The 23,009-nt window shown below is 36.6% G+C and overlaps 1 protein-coding gene and 1 long non-coding RNA gene across 8 annotated transcripts in view; one reads left to right on the top strand and one right to left on the bottom strand.

The window, feature by feature from the left end:
* Positions 1 to 23,009, top strand: part of LOC107065093 (nucleolysin TIAR) — a 418,517-nt gene that overhangs the window by 105,747 nt on the left and 289,761 nt on the right. The gene's annotated exons all lie outside the window — the stretch shown is intronic.
* Positions 307 to 6,188, bottom strand: LOC149033624 (uncharacterized). Its single transcript, XR_016177069.1, has 2 exons — positions 3,117 to 6,188; positions 307 to 3,001 (listed from the first exon to the last, which is right to left on the bottom strand). It is a non-coding gene; the product is annotated as an uncharacterized LOC149033624 (long non-coding RNA).

Genomic DNA, 23,009 nt, shown 5'->3' with positions numbered 1-23,009 from the left:
AAAAAGAGATATTTCGATGACATTTTCCTCGATTCGAAGAGGTGTCGACACTTGGGCACATATTGCTTTTCTGTTCGTACAATGAAATGATCTATGAGAGGGTTTTCTAAAGAAAGAAAGAGAGAGGAAGAGAGTTTATAAGTTGGTAATTTGAAGCACGGGACACGTACGCGGATCCAGATCTTTGCGGCGCCGAAATAAATCAACCACCTACATTCTCATCCCTTTTCCGTTTCTTCCCTCTCTTCCTTCCTTCCTTCCTTCCTTCTCTTTCATCGTTCTTTCCAAGTTCAATCTTTACTCACCTTCTCTCTCTCTCTCTCTCTCTTTCTTTCTTTCTTACTCTTAGAACAACCCTCTTTCTCTTCTCGATCTTCGCGCAAGCCCGCGGTTATTTATTCGAGAATTAACGTCGCTTATAATAAGCCCCTCTTTATTCTCCACTGGCGTGGCGACCATGCCGCTAGGCACTGGAACAGATTTTCCAGTGATTTAATGGAGACCATAGCGAAAATACCTAAGAACCTGAAACTAACATTTTTAGGCTGGCCGATCGTGCCACCGTCTTCATGATCGTACTTATTTCTTTGAACTTTAAAAAAAAAAGAAACATAATCATAATACTTTGAGATTAAACATTGTTTTTTTACCCGATAATATAAATTCATTTAATCGGAAAAGAAATATCTTCCATATTATATCGTTGTTATCGAGTAACGTTACGATTTCATTGAATCCTTGAAATGGATCTAATTTATTTCAAACAATGTAACACAATCCTTCCAATCGCAACTCGATTGCCATTGTTTATTTTATGATTTTCCCATCTACCAGGTTGGAATATATGTTTATTGCATGAAAACTCGTCGTCCCTTGATACTCTTTCTTGAGATTGATCGAAAAAAAGAAAAGAAATAAAAAAAAAAGATACAAGATAAAGTGAAACAAGAATTCAAATCCGATCCTTTTCTCAAATCGGTTTGTCTATCACACCTAACCTTCTAGCTATCGTCTCGCAGAATGTGAGCCAGAATAGGAAGTCCCTCCGATAAGAAGTAAGAATTTTCTGCGCGCGCAGGAAAACCCACGCCCGGGGGTGTGGTCACAACTATCATCGCCCTCACCCCCGTCCCCTTTCACGTAACAGGAATGAGTGTGATCGAGGAAATATGAACGAAAATACGAGGGCATAATTGAAGAGCATGGTTTGGAGAACGCGCAAGTAGTCAATCCCAAAGATTAGTCTGACAGAATTAAACGATATTTCGATAACAAAAATAAAATACCAAATTAAGGAATGCATTCAATAGGAAAGAACGAAAGAAGCTTGTTTAGACTATTCTTTTATTCATTCTTTTCTTTTGTTCATCTCTCATTGTTCTCTATCATCTGGTTGAATTTTAAAGCGTTGAGAAAGGGTTAATGCAACGGTAGCGATAGGATAAAGAGATAAAATAAATAGAAGGAAAAAAAAACACGAAAAAGAATGATTATCTAGTAGAATATCTGCTTGTATCGAGGTTGACATGAGATTGTATGTGAGAGAGAGAGAATGAGAGAGAAAGAGAGAATGACAGAGAAGAAAACGAGGGAACGTTGGCGGACTGGCATGATCACGCATTGAATCTCATTGGTGATAGCCACGAGTGGCGGGTAATATATCCAGAGAGCTCGCTCACTCACTCGCTCGCATAGCAAAACTACCATCCCAGCCATCCGTAAGCATAGATCGTTGCAAGCGTCTCTCGTTGCGATCGTCCACTGTCCCTGGTGTGTGCGGCCATTGTGCGAAGCTTTGTTCAAACGGTGACGGGGTCACATTAATCTGTCTCTCGCTCCCTCATACTCCCTTCCACGGCCTCCCCCGTCCCCCGTACGTTATAGAAGTCCGAGTACGCGCGCGCCCGCGCTCTCCCGCGTTCGTTTTCGCGTTGGAGTGAACGACAGGGGTGGCAAAGGGGTGCTTGTCCCTCTAGGTATACACGTAGAATATAACGAAACTCGAGGTTCGCATTACGCTTTAAGATCACACGGAAAACCCAGATCGACTTTTACTTCTTTCATCAATGTGATCGATCTATAGATCTTCTTTTCTTATTTATTATTGGTTTTGATAATTTAAAACATAACACAATAGATTTTTATTTTATATTAAATATATTATTGGAATGAACCAAAAGTTTGTGAGTTTATTAAATTAATATTTCACTTGCATATAAAGTAATTTGATTGACTTCAAAAAATTGCACTATCTGAAGCAACAAAATAAACGCATGCGAATTTTTGGTTCACCCTAGTATAAATATATTTTAAAATATTCATTATTTGATTACATCGTTACCCTTTATTTTTCTTTTTGGACACACACGATACTACTTCAATTTCAATAAATATTTCTTTACTCCGTCTCTTTTTTTCATTTATATCGGACAACCGCTTTATTAGTCGCTCGCACGCGAACTTTCAGCTTTCCCCTTAGATCTCGATCGCTCTCGAGTACCATGCATCTCGAACTTGTATCGTTGCTTTCGCCCTGACACTTTAACCACCCACCATGAATACTACCCTCACGCATACTACTCCTATATATATACACATACGTACGCACACACAATCTTTCTCTCTTTCTCTCTCTCGAACATTTTACGATTATCGCTCTCACGAGACTTTCCACTCGTTTTACTTCCTCTTTCTATTGCCTATCGTTCTATTCCGTTAATACAGAAATATTTTTAAATAAAATATTCGCGTGAGTGATCACAATGATTATCTCGTTAAACATTTACATTAATTTTTGTTTTATTATTCTAATAACAAGTTTGAAATGATTTTATTAACATTTTTTTTCTTAAGATTTTCTTATTATTTTTATTTTTTATGTTTATTCAGATCAAATCATGTTGAATGAATCGTTACAATTGAAATAGATGCATATATATAATGAATTTAGCTTCTAATGTATTCTTTTGCAGGTTTCCGAAAGAAAAGAACAAAGAGACTGCTAGAAAGAAAAGAATCATTAGTCAAACATTTATCGTTAACCATTAGGAACGACATTAGAATCGTTAATTGATCTACGTGATTGTAAATACTTTGTTAGATTAGCCGATATTTACCAATTAGATCGTATGCATCCTCGCTATCGTCATGTCCTATATTTATAAGCCTCCCTCTCTCTTTTATCATCGTAGCACATATTTGCATTTACTCGAGATGGCGGATGACATTCCATACTCATGAACGTCCGGTGTATACGTAATGAACTATATCGACTGTTTATTCTTACACTTGAATCGTTCGATCGTATTTGAGAATTACTGATTACACATTAACATAAATTCTTAATACCATTACATTATTTCTTTCTTGTAAAAATTTAGTAATTAAAAGAAAATGTTGTTTGCTTTATAAGCTTTAATATTAAAAAATGTATAATAAAGAGAGAGAAAGAGAGAGAGAAATAGAAAAAATATCAAGTAATTTGTAAAGTTCGACGATGTTTATGACAAGACAGTGGTAAACTTACAGTTCATCTACTACTTTATGTATACAAAATAAGGGTGCAATATCACTTTTAAAATCACTATATCAAGTAACATTTGATAAGAACAATAAATACTAAATTTCAAAGCAAATAATTATTAAAAAACTTTTACTGACAAGAGTAAAATCACACCAACAATTGACTCCGATACGCGACTCGTATCTATCCTCGAAATGACACATGAAATTCTTTTGTTTTCCATGATCAGTATGAAGAGTACTTACGTTTTTTTTTTTATTGACGAGGGGGAGGCTTTGTTTCTTAGCGTTTAAAAACTAAACGTATGTACGACGTCTGTATCGTTACGGGAGAGTCACCTGTTCGCGACAAACGATCCGCTCCTGTTACATTGTTTCGAGGCTCGATAGACCCGTGACAGGAGGGGGTGCGTGCGCATTCCTATTTCGAGTTTCAAGACATCAACCGTTGTATCGTGGCTGTATCGATTCAACCCCACTACTATTTCTTCCCCTTTCTGGTGGGGATACACCACGGACAGCTCATTTTGCACGAGGCAAAATGTCATGATTTCCTAAAAATATGGATTGAGAGAAATAAAAAATGAAACTACTAAATTGAAACCATTCTTTTTGTATTTCATGTAACATGTAACGAATAATCTACTAAACATTTACGAACTATGCCAGGTGATATTTAAAAAGGATTCGATTTATCTAACTTCCTTGAATTTCTCTTCTCTATGACTGTAATTATTATAAACGTAATTAATGTTTTAGTTACGAAATGATTGACTTTGAAAATATTTATGTAAAATAATTAAATCCTTATAATTTACTCAAGAATATTTGTCGTATTAAAAAAATAACGAACGAGAAGGAAATTTCGAGGAGGGTAACATGGACTTGTACAGAATTCCCCCACCTTGACCAAAGACATCCCTCTCCAAGCAAATGTCGAACCACCCCTACAACCCCTCTGACGTTGGAAAAGCAACCGTAGTTCGACCATCGTCCGTAGGATGGCGACAGCGTTCGGTTTTTCCTCCAAAAAGTGAAATACTAGTCACCCCTATGTTGGTAAAGTGGAGAATCATCCCTTACCGATGAAAATATTCGAACTTTTAGGCGGGCTCCGCCAGAGCGAACACCCGACTTCAAAATCTTCTCTTTTCTCAGATTTAAAATGTTAGTTATAATATATATACGTGTAAAGAAGAGATACAAATGAAAAACTAGAGGACGCAAAAAAGATCGAAGAAAAGTAGGTGGTAGTGAATAAGAGGGGTTATGAAGGGAAGGGGGCAGGGAAGGTAAGGGGGGTGTGGGAAATGTGGAAAGGTAGCAAACGGGGAAAAAATAATACTCACGCCACGTAGGGTAGTACAGTAATTTTCAGAGCAGTCGTGCTCGGTTTGTAGCAGGGTAAGCGTGACTGAGGGCGATACGATCGAGATCGCGTTGGACGGATAAGCGGCCGCCAGCTCTAGGCCGTTTTATTTTCTAGTTTAAAATGTAAAATAACGGGAATTTCGCAAATTACAGCGGCAAGCGTTATTTGTACAAAGTAATGCGGCGAGCGTGCCTGTCCTTTTCTTTCGACTCTTGCTCGCATCTGACTTCGGCACTCTCTTACTTTCCATTCTTTCAACCAGACCACTTTTCAACTTTTTCTACGACTCCCAAGCTCTCCGGTACTTTATATTCGGTTTCGGAATTTCACCGCGGTGTCGGCTCACGCTATCATTATTTTTAGGGGTTGGAATAAATGCATTCGCTTCTTTTTCTTCTTTCTGTCTGTATCTTTTTATTTTTATTTTTGCTTTTGAATCTTTGCGCGACATGGCATAGAACTGTAGAAATGTACGATCCCATTGCCACGTGTCTGCATTGTTACCTGCGTGTAGTTTTTTTCAACAACCACCCAAAAAATATAACCTCGCAACCTTATATCTTTTTTATATTCCTGGTTCGCGTGCATAACTCGTTAATGAGCTATCTCACCTTAATTCGGATAGAAGACGATCGTCGCTAGCTATGTCATTTCTAATTTATTTCTCCTCGGTATTCTACCATTTTTCATTATTAAGCGTGACGATATAACTATACTAAAACCCTTAGGGTATACTTAGTTCTACCATCAATATTATTTCCTTATTTATCTTTCGATGACGAAAGGGCAGCATGCGATCCACAAACCGCCAGTTGGCCGCGTCTACCACCCCTTATATGATATTAAACTTGACGATTTAGGTCTTTTCTTCTCTTTTTGTCTTTTTGGTACAATCGACTAAAAAAAAGAAAAGAAAAAAAATACGAAAGAATAGACAAAGTACGATCATAGTTATCATCGCGAATTTATGACCACGCATGGACTAGAAATATTTTACGTGAAAAGTCAACGTCGAAATTCTACCGCTTATTCTCTTTCGAAAAAATAATAGAGTTATTTCGAGGCCAGTCCTTTTGTTCTGCCACGGTTATTCTTGCTTGGATGGATGAAGACTCGACTCGGTAGATATAAACCCCTACCGGAGTGTGTAGTTTTAAAGGGGGATTTAATATCAGAGTAACCAGATCCGGGTTCATCATGGTCCTCGTGGATCCTCTTGCAGTCTTTTGATAATCGAACACCGGAAAACCATTGCGCTCGTAACTGCTTCGTCTAAGCCTTATATCATATCATGACGTAATCTTAAATCTTTATAAAGATTATAATAAATAATTGATAACTGTTTTAATAATAACACGAGAAAAATAAATGTAAAGTATTACAAAAAAAAAAAATGTTTTAAATCATTTTTTACGAAGACATTTAATTTATCAACAATACAAGTACAAAATAATAATTATTATTCGTTAATCATTATTACATTTCTTTTCTCAATTCTCTTTATTTAAATTGAAGTTGGAGTAACATGAAGATTATACTCCAAAGCTTGTGACAATGAGCCGCGAGGGTGTTTACATTGCTCCATTGGTCTCGCGATGCACTCGACGTACAGTTGCATAGCAATCAGAGAGAAAGAGAGATAGATAGATAAATAGATAGAGAGAGAGTGAAAGAGAGAGAGAGATGCTTATACTGGACGAGCTCGAGCAGCTGTAGGAACCAGGCTCTTGCGAAATATTTTACATGATTTTCCTGCGGCGTTACACGAGAGGATTCCATATACACTAGTAGGGGTTACAATGACAGGAGAAAGAGATGAAGATAAAAGAGAGACAGAGAGAGAGAGAAATGAAGAACTGTTTACGTTTGTGTTAGGCGTAGTTGATGGATAAGGGACGGGAAGAAGTAGGACGTTTGGACGGTGAGATAGAAGAGAAGGAGTTAGAGAAAGAGTAGTGCGTGTTTTACACGACACAGCCATCCTTACCATCACCTAAGCAAAAACCCTTGCTAAGTCATTACTATTAATAACCAGACAACCAGAAGGAAAGAAAAGATAAAGGGAGAGAGAGAGAGAGAGAGAGAAAGAGATAGTACGATAGACAAGTCGTATTATTATTCATAATGATGTGATTCATTTCTCTCGACCCTCTCTCAGCGGGTATCTTTCTCTCGTCTTTGGTATCTTCAAAGTTGCTTTGTCTCTCTCCTTGTTACTCATGGTATTTCGCTTTCATTTCTACCCTCTGTTTCTCTCTTTCCCTCTACCCATCTGCCTGTGCACAAGCTGTCCCTCTAGCGAATGTCTACCGTAATCACATTAATATGCAAATATTCACTTTGCCGAGGCGACAAGATCGTCGATCGTCGTCGCGACACGCCTTTCTCTCTCTCTCTCTCTCTCTCTCTCTCTCTCTCTCTCTCTCTCTCTCTTCTCTATATACATGCCTCGAAGATGCAATTTCGAAATGAGAAACGAGACGCTTCGCAGACGGATCTGCAAGCAACGCTAGTTACAAATACCGTAGAAAGAGCTCCGCAATTCCCATTGTCCTCTCTGCAAACAAAATTTTGTCGAATTGAATGTCTTTGATATTCTCTTTTCGCCTGGTATCGTTCGCGTGAGCATGAACAGTCCATTTTCCAATTCTTCACTAACTAATTCGAATCTTTTATTCGAACAAACTTTATCTTCGAATTTCGTTGTTCATTCATAATACATATTTAAAAAAAAAAAATGAAGATTTTTTATATTTTAATTATCGTTACGTGTCTGTTATATACATATTATTATTTCATTTTCTTATAATTTATTGTAAATACACATGCAAATTTAAATATACTTAATTCATTGTAATTTACATTTCTTCGCATGTATATCATTTATAATATCATTAACTCGAATTTTTAAAATGTATGTTATATTTCTTTTTTCTTTTTTTGAAAAATACAAAAAGGGGTTCGGCTTAGTTTCTCCGTGATATTTAATTCAATTTACTCCAACGTTAATGTAGCTCCATCCCAAGATGAGGCAACGAAGCGGAAAAAATGGTAGAAGAATTTTGTATAATTTTATTTTATATTTTTTTTCTGCTTTTTTTTTTTTTGATAACAAGATTAATGAGATTCACTCGCATATTTACATACTTATTTATTATTTAAAAATTATTCATTAAAATTCTCATTGGATTATTTAAAACAACGAGCACGTCGACCTGCTAGCGATTTCCGAAAATATTTCGTAATATCGTCGTTAATCATTTTAAGAAAATTAACGTCAGGGAGGATCAAATTTCTCACGTTATATTTTCTTTTCCCCAGAAAACGACGGGGAACACACGCTGTGTACACCAGCAGGCAATATCATTTTTTCTTCCTTCTTGTGTCATATCCGAATCGACCCCACGCAGATGGTAAAATTTTCGGAAATTGTCGCTGGAGAAAAAAGGGCGCACGTACGTGGACGCTTTAATGGCCATGCCACGAACGTAGGATAGTTGGAAGCGTTTGCACGAAATGGCAGATATGAGTTAAATAAATCTTAGATGGAAACGCTTACCGCCATCAAAGAAAAGAGCTGCTTCGCGAAACGTGTGTAAAGGTTATTGCAAAGTAGAATACTACTAAAGGAAAAGTGGACAACTTATTGAAACAAATCTTTTTTTCTCGAGACAATAAATACAATTTACGTATATTGACCAAGAAAAGGAAGAAATAATAATATTATAAATGATCTTGGGAAGTGAATTCTAATTTCGTTCTTTTAAATATATAAGACTAACATAAGTTATTAAATATCGATCTGTATACAGTAGAAATAATTTGATTCGATTATTCTTCCATTTCTTTGTTTTTTCTTTTTATTTAACAACAAAATGAAAGAAAGTATCAAAGTAAGTAGATTCGACTTATAGAACCAAGGAACGAATAAACGATGCAAACTACATGGTTCGAAGGTAAGTCTTCATCACGTTGGAATATACGGCTATAATGTTTGAGATAGAACGAAAGAGATAAAACTAGAGAGAGAGAGAGAGAGAGAGAGAGAGAGAGAGAGAGAAAGCGAATACGGTAGGGTTACATAGCTATTTGCCGAGGGCAAGGTACGATGCGATGAGGCTGTGGCGATGCTGCCCGAAGAGGGTAAAGAGAGACGGTGAGAGAGGGAAGGGTGGAGAAAGAGGGAAGAGAGTGAATGCGAGGAAACGTAACTTTGCCTCCTTATTTCCCAACAGACTCGCTCGCTCTACCCTCTGCCCTCGCTCTGCCCTACGAACATTCCTCTTCTTGCTCTCCGACCCTCTTCCCATGCAACGTGGTCGCTCAACCCATCTCTAGCTCCCATGATTTACAACCAGCGACGCTCATCTTGTAAACAGAAACGCGTTCTTCCACGTTCTGCACGGTGATATTCTATCTCTCTTTCTCTTATATTTGGAATTTCTTATTCGAATGTGACTTCATCTTCAAGCATCGTCACCGATAATTTATCCAACCTTTCGCCTTTCTTTCAAAGAGGACGAAACCGACCCAATCGAGAAAGAAGCGAGTGCACCTGCTCGCGAATATCCGGCAAAAAGGTTTAAACTAGAAAAAGGAGAAATAGGAACAGGGGTAGTAGTAGTAGTAGTAACAGTAGCTGTAGTAGTAATAGTAGAGGTAGAAGTTATTTCGTTTTTCGGTAGCGAACAATGTACGTATGGAAAATTCATAGGCCTTTTTAGGATATTCTATTCGTTTCGTTTATTTAGCTTTTTTTTCCATTCTTTGCTTTTCTAGATATTTCATACTTTTTCGTTTTTATTTTTTCCTCTTCTTTTTTTTTTTTTTTTTTTCAAACAAATGTTAGGAAAATGCATCAAACCGCGATTGTAACAAAGGCAATAACGGTACCACCATGTCGGCTAGAAAATTAGGAGCTTGGAGTTTGGCGTAGAAAGGGAATTTCGTTCGTGTACTTTTCGAAAATGAACGCGAGCAACGGGTGCTTTCTACTCTCAGATACGGCAACTCGCAGAGATAAGAACGTAACTTCGACTCGTCTAGGTGTCACGCGCATTAATTACAGTTAATAGAAATTTGATTTAAACGTTTGCATCGCACTTAATGGACGCATTAGAGGGAAATACATAATGCACGAGATGGAACGACGATTGTTGGACCGAAGTAGGGGAACATTTACGATCTAAATGTATTCATTGCTTTACTTTGTAGAAAGGTCAGTCGACGGAAAGTAGTATTTTAGTTGAGGGCACCTAGGTACCATGCCACTAGTTGCTAAGTGCAAATAGTCAGCTTTGGGTTAGAAGGAGAACCGGAGAAAAGGAAGATAGAAAGAGAGAAAGAGAAAGGTAGAGAGGAAGGGAGAGAGATGGTGAACGAGCTCCGAGGTCCCAGACTTATTTCACGCTAGAACGAAAGCGGGGTACTTGGGGATGTTGGGAATTCCAAATTCAGATCTGGGAATCCTACCCGCGGGTCCATTGTCGAGCGTCCGCTCTTTACCCCCTTATACGCTATTGTAAAGCCATGCCACGGTTTCCTAATGAACATGAATAATAAGTAAACCTCGATTGTTTTAAAAAATGCAATATCCTTTGTCTTCGTTTAAGACGATTTGATTATGTTCTTTTTAAACGCGATACTCTTGTTGGGCTTAAATTTTGAATAAATTATAATATTAGTATACGCTTTTATGCATTTGCAAAAATTCATTGTTGAATTTCTTTACAAAAATAAACCCAATTTTTTATTGTTCTCTATATTGTAGAAATTAATTTCTATTTCGAACAAGAGTAAATATGAAGGTATGAACATAAGCATAATCCAAAAGTCAGATTATCCATTCTACAACTCGCATTCACGAATTCCAAATAAACTATAATTACGTTAGTGGCTCCGTTCGCCTTTTGTTTGGCGAAATCACGAATTAACCGTATCGTAATTAAACGGAATATGTACTAGGTAACCAACCATGAATTATGGAATTCCTATCGTATTCGCAAATACTTCCTAAAAGTAATGAAAGGAAGCTAAAATTTAAAAGAAAAAAAGAAACTATGTCAATTTAAACATAATCGTTAGTGGTAAAATTGACGACTATTATTCTGTCGTGATTATCAGCCAATCGATTTCTAACTATTTATCGTGACCTCTTTTCTTTCCTTGCACATTTTTATAAGAAGCTCTCTGTTAAAATAACACGGTTGAAATAATAGTAGCAAGAGTCTAGTAGCTAAAGAGCGTAAAAGAAAAAGAAGGGACCTCTCTCTCTCTCTCTCTCGTTGGGTCGTACAAAATGGACAAACCAAGCGTCGAATTTTCTTTTGAAATTTTGCCTACGAATTGGTTTTTCAATGCAGCGTCAACTTTGTATGACTTTTTACGATGTAATCTAACGACGTGAGAATGGGCTGAAAAAATCAAGGCGTTTTAACATGAAAATATGGTTGGGTGTGGTGTTTGAAAGCGTTTCAAAGCGTATGAAAAGTTCTTAAAAATGTTCAAACATAAAACCATCGAAAGAGAATACACACGATTGAGAACAATTAGTAATTATATTTCAAAAAAGCATACACCACTTATCCAAATGTAACGTTATATAGGATATGTGTTATGTATACTTACACGTATACGGTTTCTATACGGATTACTCGCTCTTTCTATGTCTATATCCTTCTGTCTCTCTCTCTCTTTCTCTTTCTCTTTTTCTCTGCATTTGCGTATTCGTTCGAGTGTAACGGATATGCTTTTGTGTTGCTCTCACGTCGTGTCTCGGATAGTAATTATTTTAGGCGTCGCGATCCAACGCTTTTGCATTTTCTCTCTTACTATCCCTCTTTCACTCCTCGTCTAACTTAACTGGACTGTGAATACAAAACGAAAACACTTGAGTAATGGCTCTACTAAAATATTGCTTTCAAAAGTATCGTTTCAACGAGTAATATCATGCAACATTATCCACTTCTAACAGAGCTAATACCATTTACGTATGCTCTTTCGCAAGGAAACACTCGTTTTGATTGTATGATTACCGAGAGATTTAAATAAAACAAAAAAAAAACAAAAATAAATCACGTTTTATTTCTTTTTAACTGTAATATTTATGACTTCAACTGACACTAACGTTGATGTCTATTTACTAATTTGATAAACAAACAAAAATTCTATAACGTTATCATAACAACAGCATTGATGGTGTATTAGTATGAAACGTTTCACGCGAAATATCGCGATTAGGCTTTAACTTTCGTTATTCTTCATTCAGATGTCATATATTCGAAAGAGAAAAGAAGAGCGAAACGAATCGATCGGCGGGTTGGTCGTCAGCGAGACGTTTAATCTACCATTTTAACCGTGGCACGACAGGTTCCTGCTCGTTTCTCACTGCCATTTTGCAGACAGTGACAAAAACTTGATAGCACGGCGCTAAAACCGGAGCACGTAGATGTAAGAGCGAGCCTGTAACTGGCGCGAAGCGAGAAAAACACATTTTTTGCGGCGGAAGTTCAACTTGCAAGAAGAGCTTTTATGTCTTTTTCAAACATATTACTCGATAGACGATTACATTGTATAACAATCTCGTTGAGTTTCCTTTTAAATGTATGTTACACTACTGTAAGATTTTATTTTATTTCTTTTTATTTTTTTCTACGAATTAATCTCACCTGAATTTAATATTTCGTTATAAAGATTTTGTCATGCTTAATGAATTAAAATAAAAATGTTATTATCTCAATGATAAATACATTCCCTCCATAATAAAATATATATACATATATACCATCGTTGTTATATTACATTATCTAATCGATCGATTATATCCTAAACGAAACCATTACCCTTAACTCGAATATCATTATTGTTCATTTATCGGCAGGGGTTCCGACCAAACTGTTCTTCGTGACTAGTTTAGGCGTGACACGACGATACTACTACCACCCTTCATTCGTTCTTTTCACGATCGTTTGGACTACCCTAAAAGGGAAGTCCCTTTCCTCTCGTTTCCTTGTTTTTTCACACGGCTCGACAAACTTCCGTCCCTCTTTCTATCTGTACTCTTCCTTAACAATTTTCTCTATCAATTTAAGAAACTTGATATCACAGGATACAATCGATATAGAATTAATGTTATAATTAAAGTAAAAAAAAAAAAAAAAAAAAAAAACACTTTGTGTAGATGATAATAAAATCGACAATGATGACGATTAATAATTGTAAAATTGTATGACGACGACGTATAAATTGTTATCAGAATTCGAATAGGTCTCTACACTTGTAAGCCACCATTATCAACTCTTACGAGCATGTCGTTGGTGTTGGATTTCCGTATACCTTGAACGAGAAACCGTGTTAAGGGTGGTCATATAGAACGCGAAAGGCGTGTACTATGTTCGGGACTCGTGTCGAGATCGCGTGTCTTGCTCGAGGCGACACGATAAACGTGCGAATATGCCCAACTTCATTCTTATGCCGTCTCTATACCCCCCGTGAAGTATACGTCTTCATACGAAGAACCTTTCCTTTCACTTAGTCCGAATCAAATCAATCGTTTTACTGACAAAGAAATGGTTTACTCGAATCCCTCGTTGTCCTATAATAGAAGGGGAAGAACATGATGAATGAAGGGAAGAAGCTTTTAGTATCTTTGATCTTTCCGAGATACCTACTTCCCTTCCATTTTTCGTGACGTAATAATACCGAAAAAGTATGATTTACTACTCGTTAATCAAATTCTTTTATTTTTAGAACGTGCTAAAGCAAAACTCGGAAATATTCGAACCCGTAAAAGTAACGAAGCATGAAATTATTTACCACGCTTTCAATTTATTGGTAACAAATAAACGTACGTGCATAAAAAATGCAAACCATTCAAACGTTCCGAGGTATTCATTTTAAAAGCACCTAACTACCTATGTACTAACGCATATAAAACTTTATACTTTCCGCTTGCGTAAGCACAAACGCAAGGAAAACAACATCAAGCATCTTTCGAGTGTGTTTTTTCCAAATACAGCTCTCGATTCCGCTTCGTGAAAATAAATTGAAAGGAAGTTTCTGTTGATTGCAGTGTGCGAGTGAAACGTAAATATTTGAACACTAATTGTATCGACGAAAAGTAGATTTTTGTAGGGATCGATTATCGTCCACAAGAATTTACAGGTGTTTTATTAGGGGTCGAAAGGGTACAGAAAAAACTAATGGTGTTGAAATTTCCGCATATCTCGCCATGTTGGACGATATTATAAATTCGACACCAATAAATATATATTTTTTATACATACATAGAAAATATATACACGTATATTTTGTGACACGCATAGTTCGTGGGAATATAAATGCACGCAAGCTCAGAAAAGAATAAAGACTATAAAAAAGGGAAAGAAAGAAAGAAAGAGAGAGAGAAAGGAAGAGAAAAGGTTCGTTGTATAAAAGTACAAGCAACAGAGAATGGTGGGGCCGATAATTAACGAATATGCTAATCGGGTGAATAGAAAAGGAGGGGCCTATAATTAGCTTGGAGCGCGATACAACAGTTACGTTAATTATTCAGGCCTTGTTCTTTACGAGCCACTGCAAGTAACTGTAATTAATTTTCAAATGACGTGACTGCAAGGAGGTTGCATCTATTAGCTTTTGTTGAGTCGCAGAACGAGTGACTTATGCGTTCAGCAACGAGTTCATCGGTCACCGGCTTTTCCAAGGTGTCAATATTCGATCACGATGATGGACGAAACATCACTGGACGAATCGACGTGATTTAATTGGACCATTCCTTTCAACCAATGAATAGAGATACGTGATTGGAAGAGGAACTATAGTCATTCTAGTTAACGTATATATCTTTAAAAAAAAAAAAAAAAAGATTATAAATTATAACAAACCTTTTAAAATAAATGTTCACACACTAAAGAGGCATTAAATGAAATATCTTGAATTTCTTTAATTCCACGTAAGAACAAAATCCTCGTTTCTTCTTTAGGATGAAAATGAAATACGCTGACAGCTTAATCGTTCGTAAATCTTATATCTTGCTACGAAATTGCCTATATAAAGTTAAATCCTTGGGCGCACGCGATCGACGTGTCGGGTGGATCGAAAATATTTCATGAGAAAAAACTACAAGAGCAACTACATGGCTATCGACGTGTAAGCGTTGTGTATCATAAGGATGTTTATGAGCGAGAAAAATTGAAGTAATACGAGAGGAGACAACGGCTCGTTTCTCAGACGTCTGTCTCTTGGTTCTAACAGGAGCCTGCATCTTTACGGTCTGATCTCTCTATCAGTCAACGCCCAACAACGCGGTGTTCTTCTCCTTCACCTACGAAATAATAATACAAAAAAATAGCTAGACACGAGCAATGAAGAAGGGAAAGGGAGGCTGAAGCGGATGCAGGGGGCTTTTCTATCCCTCCGGCCGTTTGCCACGATTTCCCTCTATCTTTCTTTCTCCTTCTCGTAGTGAAGAGAAGAGAAGAGAAGAGAAGAGAAGAGAAGAGAAGAGAAGAGAAGAGAAGAGAAGAGAAGAGAAGAGAAGAGAAGAGAAGAGAGGAGAAGAGAAGAGAAGAGAGGAGAGGAGAGGAGAAGCAACGACGACGAACTAGCTCGCGCTCCCGTGCGTTTGTTTTTCGCTGCGCTCGATATTTTTCGATTAACCTCACGTCAAATGAAAGCCCGAGGGAAGTTAATGGTTTTTTCCTCTACGTCCACGGTATATAAACGCACGAAAACGTGCGCGATAGACCGACCTAGAAAGACCGACTTTTTAAACGACGAGAGGGAGGGAAAGAGAAAGAGAAAGAAAAAGAGAAAGAGAAAAAGAGAGGGAAGGAAGAAGAGGTGAAGGAAGAAGAGGAGGAACGCGAGGATGGGTTCGGCAGAGACCCAAGGGAGAAGAAAAGGAGGGTTCCACGTGGCTGACTAATTAATCACGATGTAATTGCGCGTACCTAAAATACAACGCCCCTTTTCTCTTTCTATCTCTCTCACTCTGATCCAGCTTTCCAACTAACGCTCCTCGTTCGTTCGTATGAGCCTCAGCTATAACCATTCGCTGCAACAATCGTCCTTCCCTTCCCAACTTTATTCCCTCACGTTCTTTTTCTCATCGTAATCTCTGTGCTTTGTACTTTACTCCCAACTGTTACGAACGTATGTTCCCGTTTAAAATTCATTAACTTTTGACAACGTACATCACCAAGGTGATTCCGTTTATTTATTTATTTTTTTCTTATTATACTTTTTCTTCGCAAATCGAATAAGGCTTTTTCGCAACCCTTAAAAAACAACTCAAGTATTTATTTTAGATTCCTTGTAAACAAGTAGAGATAAGTGAATTCACGGGAGATCAATGTATTTCGTTTTGCAACACGAGATGTACGACCACTGATGAAAACTAATTTGATTGTCGGCGGCTAATCGAAATGCATGCGAGTTTTAACAATAAACTCATTAATGTTAATGCCGGGGGAACAATGCGAGGAGGATAATTTAGTGGTGAAAAACAAAAGCACGATGAGAACGACACGCGGATACCTCCTGTAGCCAGTTTCGTGATGATTATCGGCGATATTTAATTAATTAACACGTCTGGCGACGAGACTAATATATGATACCTACTAGCCCCCGCGCGTGACATCACCGATATTACAATGCATTCATCTCATATTTATGGTGAATGAGCGTACGCGACAAAATGGATAGAACTGGTTCGAATGAGAGAAAGCGAAAAACAGATATAGAACGAGAGAGAGAGAGAGAGAGAGAGAGAGCAAGAGAGAGATAAAGAGGAAAAGAGAGACAGAGAAAATAGAGATTCGGATTCAAGGGAATTGGAGAGAGAAGTGAATAGACTGTCGAAGAGAGATATAAGAGAAAAAGAGGGAGAGAGACAACGAGAGAAATGCGGGAGACCGATGTAATTCCAATTTCATGCACTAATCAGCCGTACGAGTAATTGCTTTAATCCTGTCGATAATTTGTTCGAATAATTAGCCAACGCTTGGAGTGTTGTCGTTGTGTGAAATCGATCGACTTTTCACAACCTCTTCCAACGTCATTTCCGTCCAATCGATGTCCGTCAAAGAAGACTTGTCGTCGTCGTTGTCGTCATCGTCGTCGTAGTCGGTGTCCTACGATTTCTACTACAATTATATGTAATATGATAATGAAATATTGACTATTTTTATATTGTTATAACTATATAATATTATTGTTATCGCGTAAAATATGACTGTCGCAAACCTACGTATTTTATTCATGAACTTTCCACACACTTTACCTACCGATATAATAAAGTTTAAATAAAGCTCGTGAGTCGTTGTTGTTCGTAACTAAATAATTTCTTTTTAAAATTTCTTATACTATCAGAAAAAATCAGTATATATGTGTTATTTTTTTTGTTAACGTATTAGTGTCGCTCAATTACGATACGGTATACTACGCGTGTTATCTTTTTAAAAAATATAAATCATACGTTTAAAAGGAAAGTTACAAAGACGTTGTTAAGATAATCAAGAATAAATTATCGAAGATTAATTACTTTTTTAACTTGACCTAAGTTAATATGAGTTCTTTAAATGGATCTTAGTATCTGTCGACATATCAGCTAAAGAAGACGTCTGCAAAAACATGATAATGACTTTAGATAATTTACAAATGCAGTTCTACATTATTTGTGGAGAGTTTAAAAGTTCTACTTTTAGAGCTATTTTCTTCCATTTCCTATTTACTCTTTTGATCCTGTAATCTTCCTGCTTAAGATTAACAAAAATAAACTCAATTTCTTTCCACTTCAGAAGGTGTAAATACAATAAGATATAAATCATGAGTCAACGAGTCATATGAATATTTGTACCATTACTTTAAATTTCAAACAATTAATGCTATGATTTCAAATTCTTATAAAAAGAAACATGTTAAAAAAATATTTAACATGTAAATTGATGTAAATTTTATTGCTGAAGAATATTTTATTGTAAGAAATCCAAGTACTACTTGCAAAAATAATATATAATTGTATTTTATTATATGTCGCTTATACAATACATACGAATACTCTTGTGAAATCAATTTTGTTATCATTTATATCAAATTAAATTTCTCTTAGATAAAAATAATATATTTCACTGCATTAAAATTTATATCAATTTAAAAGTTAAATAATCCTAAAATAGATTTTAGTATATAGGAATTTTGAAAGTCTACATTACAACTAGATATTAATTATTTAAAATGTACAGTGGGGACAGTTACGAATACTCCTGTGATTTACTCTACATATATATATATATATATAAATGTAATTTTATATTAGTATAAATTATTAGAATAGTATATATAATAAAATAAACCGACTTTAAATAAGTTCACAAAAATGTTTGCAGAGTATCAAAGTTAGTATAATCTATCGAAATTAAATGATAATTAAGATTTCATTGACAATGAGAGAGTATATTAATAGAACTCTTCTTCGGTAGATGAGCGAAGGTGAATGTAAAAAAAAAAAGAAAAAAAAAAAAGAAAATGATCACGAAGAAGAGAGTATTCGCGTTAATTGTTACGGTACTTGATAACGTTCTTTCTAATTTCGTAAAAGAAACTCGCGGAGGTCGTCCTCGGTTAAATGACCGAACCTTGTCCGATACAATTTTGCCATTTAGTTCGTAGCTTCGTTATTCCAGAGGCGGTGAAATGTTAGAACGAGCGAGCTGGAAGAACCTCCGGCAAAAAGGAAAGAGTAGAAGAAAGAAAAGAGAAAGAGACTCGAAACGATTCTCCCTCGGCCAGTTGTAAGATCTTAGTTGGATTTAGATTAAACGTTGTAAAAAGAAGTCAGGCTGTACGGAGAAGCCACGAGGTAGTAAGTAGCGGTCGGTGAGTACGGTTAACCAAGTAGTCTAGTAGTTTTGCTAGAGAAAGAGAGGGACAAAAGTTCCGCGTTTACGAACGGCCGATGTCGGGTCATTTGTTTCTACTTATGTTCTGTCCGCAACGAGTAGCCGGCGTAACGCGATCATTACCGGGGAATGTGTTGATACTGAAATTGCTTCATTAACATTATATCGTTGGGTTGTGGCTTATAGTCGCACTAACGATCGCTCTACGCCTCGTATTTATATGTTTCGTTGCCTTTAACGACTGAAAACTTATTCTTTTTTATTTTTTTTATTTTTTTCGACCAAATTGCTTATTACAATCGCGTCTTCTTTTGTATATTTGTGTTATTGCATTTATCTTACATTCAAAAAAAAAAAAAACAATAGATAAATATTAGAACACCGTAAAGATAGATATAACTACGAGTCTCCTAGCGTTATTTTTGAATTCTGCTCATACGTGCTCAATTTGATACGTTTCCAGCTCATTTTGCAAGTTTACATTATTTACGTTATGTTACGTTAGTTAGAATATTTGGCGTGATCAACTCCAAAAACTCTCGAATTTCGATCATTATATCGAATAAAACTCGCGTCGCTTCAACCAACGAGGCAATATTTCATTTTATTCGACGAGTATACACGAATTTACGTATTATTAAAATCAGACGCTGATTTTGTTAAATATAAATTTATACGCAATGAATATATTCATCGAAGAATTGGTTATTTGTATGTTTTTGCGTGCATTAGCCCGAAAGCACCTTCGCTTCGTCATTATTAATAAGCCACTGCGATCGCGTATAGTAATGGTTAATAATAATCGAAAGCCTGGCGATAAGGATGCAAATTATTTCGATTTAAATAAAACTTTCATTTGTCGAACGTGTAAAAAGCTCCGAGCGATTTTGAATAATCGATGTACACAGACAACGAAGTAAATTGAAAAAGAACGTAAAAAAAAAAAATAACTAGCCCCCGCTTCAAACGATAATCACGGATTAACAAGCTATTTTCTATCAACGCTTTTTATCAGGATTAAAATCAAAATCCTCGAATAGGCACGATCCTACAGGATTTTGTTAAATACCTAAAATATATATACATATAAATACCTAAACGCGTGTAAATCTATGATTTTTTCATAAGAAATGTTATCAACCGTAAAACGTTCGCGTTATTAATCAAATCTGGCAATAAACGTAAACAGGGACAAACGTGAAATAAGAATGCGACATTGGTGGAAAATCTCAACTTTCTTCTTTCATTCCTCCTTTTTCGCCACCCCACCCTCATCTTTTTCCCGTAGCTATTTTTCTTCCTTTTTTTAAATTCAACGGGCCAGTTCTATGACAGAGGTAGTGGTGCGTCGAGGTAGCAAGAGCGAAGGTAGTAGTAGTAGTAGTAGTGGTAGTGGTAGGCGTTAGACGGCAGCGAGTAGCCGGGCGAGGGTGATTTGTCGCAGCGGATATGAGAGCGGTGAATGCCCCTCTGGACGCAATATTATTTTAAACGATGATATAGGAGGGGCGCGTGGTGCCGCAGAAACCGCATGTCGGCCCTTCCACGTACTGGCGTAACGCGTGAAATGAAAATCGCCAGAACGTACGTACACACGTACTGAACGTGCACAAGTATTTTCGCGTATATTTGATAAGAACGTGTGAGTTTGTATATATATATATATATTTTATATACATAGATATATGTACGATGCACAAGGTTCTCTTTGTAGTTGAAAACCAAAGTAAAGCTTTCTCTGTACTTGTAAGCTCGCCGTCGCAAAGTCTCGAGGCTGACGTTATTGCAAATTCCCATTGCGTCTTCCGAAACGAGATGCCTGTCTCTTCTCTACCGTTCTCTTTCTCTATCTCTTTTGACCAGTTTCGATTTGCACTCTACTGAATCCTGATCAGATTACAAAGCGTCATTCAGAACGCGGTCCTATCATTTTCCATCGTCGTCCGATTCAGTTCTTCATTTTTAACGTTACCTTTCGTTAATTCGACACACAGAGAACGTTTGTGCTGCGAGGAGCCAAAGATGAGGATTATAGTGATCTCGTTTTAATTCATTGAGGGACGAGGGTAAAAATATATAAAGAATCAAATCAAACGTTAGACAGAAAATTGGCCGAGGTTGAAAACGTTTCAACAAACGAATCCTTTCCAATCGCTAATGGAGGTTATCGTTTTCGCGATTTTCCCCGATAGCCACGTATTTCGAGAACGTTTCGAATCACGTTTATATCAAGTTTATATGCCCGGTAGTAAGAACGTCTTCTAACATGGCAGCAGCATCTTTTCTGAACTATCACCGGCTCTGAAATTATCGGTTTGGCGTGGATTCAAGGGAGATGTATTATTAAGAGGCTGCGCTTGGCTGAAAACCAGAAGCGTAACTTCCAAAAGAGAAGTCCATTGCGTTTCCGGCGTTAGAGTTTCTTCCAAGGACATTCTTCGTGGTTTCTGACTTGTCGTACGCGACAAAGGGTGATGGTAATCGCGATGTCGAATTGGGCCAACGTATTATAAGCGGCTGTTCAATTATTAAGGATAGTCCTTTATATAAACGATAAGAAATATTTAATGTTTTTCGATCGAAACACATTCGAGTCATTTCGAGTATCTTATCGATCGATTTTTTTACTTTGGCATAACGATTTTCTCAACATCTTCTTTTTCTTTTCTATAGATATATATATATTTTTTACAAGATCTAATCGAAAGATTCGTAATCAATTTTAAGATCGTCATAGTTCACCGAAGAAATACATAGGAGGATACCAATATGGGAAGGTGGACCCATCAAGTTCAGCCGAGCGGAGATTGACTTTCAATCTTGTTGGGGTCGATCCTTGCTAGAGCAACGTTCTCTATATCTATATTTACAGCATAGCATTTCGTAACAAACTAGCCAAACTGGCTACTCGCCGACCGGAAGCCTTATCCGGAAGTCGTTAGATGAAAGCCGCGCGCGTGACTTACTTCGAATCATGGCAAATTGACTTTCTATCCAGGATCACGGTGTGGAGTATTCGACGTGTCTCCTTCACTGCTCCGCAAAACAAGAAAAAAAGAAAAAGGATATTTTCTGTCTATGTTGAAAGAAACTTCGTTCTATTGAAGCAAACATAAAAAAGCAAATAAACGTTCGAAATAAGGCTTAAAACTTATTATTATTTTATCTTGATTACATAGCTCAGAGATTTCTATTATACGAAAGATTATATAATGATGGAAGAAAGTTGAGTTCCTTTGTTCGTGGGAGTGATTAATTTATACAACTTATATGCTTTTGTTTAAAAAATAAGTCTAACGATGAAAACATGAGTATATTTTTTAGCAAGACAGAAAAAACTCATCGTTTTTATAATGGAAAGTTAAAACCTTTCCTTGTTTTTCCTTGTTTTTTTTTTCTTTTTTTCTTTCTCTTACTCACTTTCTAAAAACAGTGTTACGAGCAAACCTTAACTTTAAATGTAAATACTTTTCTTTTTCCAGTTTCGTGTTTTCATTGCCTCAGGTGTGGTCTCAGAACATTATACAAAATTATGAAATTAAGTAGAACGCCTACGCGAATATTCTTACTTCTGAAATATCTTTTCGTATCTTCTTTTACGCAATAGCGAAGATGACAAATGGAACAAATTCTCCGAATGATAAATCTTTTTACAAAACGGTTAATTCTTTACAAACTACCTTTCTCTTTTATAGTTTTTTTTAAATATTTTTTTTTAATAAAAAAAAAAAGAAAGAGAAAAACATAGATCACACGTTTTTGTAAGTCGTTTGTCACGTACGTTTTTAATTCCTTTTAATTATACATAGCCACGCGTTTTGAAACGAGTAAAAGACCTTCGAAGGTAATTTTGAAACTGTGGCCTTCGTGTGTTCATTCGTTTGTTCATTCGTTCGTTCCTTTTCTAGTTCGCACGAAAAGCCACGAGCGGAGATAAGAAATTTTGACAACGGAGCCGAAGAAACGCGAGTTAAATTAACGGCGCGAACGCGCGATGCGATTTAATCTAGAAATAAGCCGTTTATTTCGCTGCTTACCAAGCGTAGAACTAATATATATTTCGAAACAAGATAGTAAAAGGTAGATTTGAATATTCATAAGCGTTTAGTAAAGTACTGACACCACTCCGGAACAATGTAGCAACAAGGGGCGTATAAAACGCTCGGCGAATGTACTTCGCGGTACGTCTTAATTAAAAAGCGCCCGTTATCGAA

This window comes from Polistes dominula, unplaced genomic scaffold, assembly GCF_049000335.1.
Source record: "Polistes dominula isolate Pdom_NZ unplaced genomic scaffold, Pdom_raw_medaka contig_28, whole genome shotgun sequence".
Classification (NCBI taxonomy): Eukaryota; Metazoa; Arthropoda; class Insecta; order Hymenoptera; family Vespidae; genus Polistes; species Polistes dominula.
This window is presented reverse-complemented; position numbering and strand designations above follow the sequence as displayed.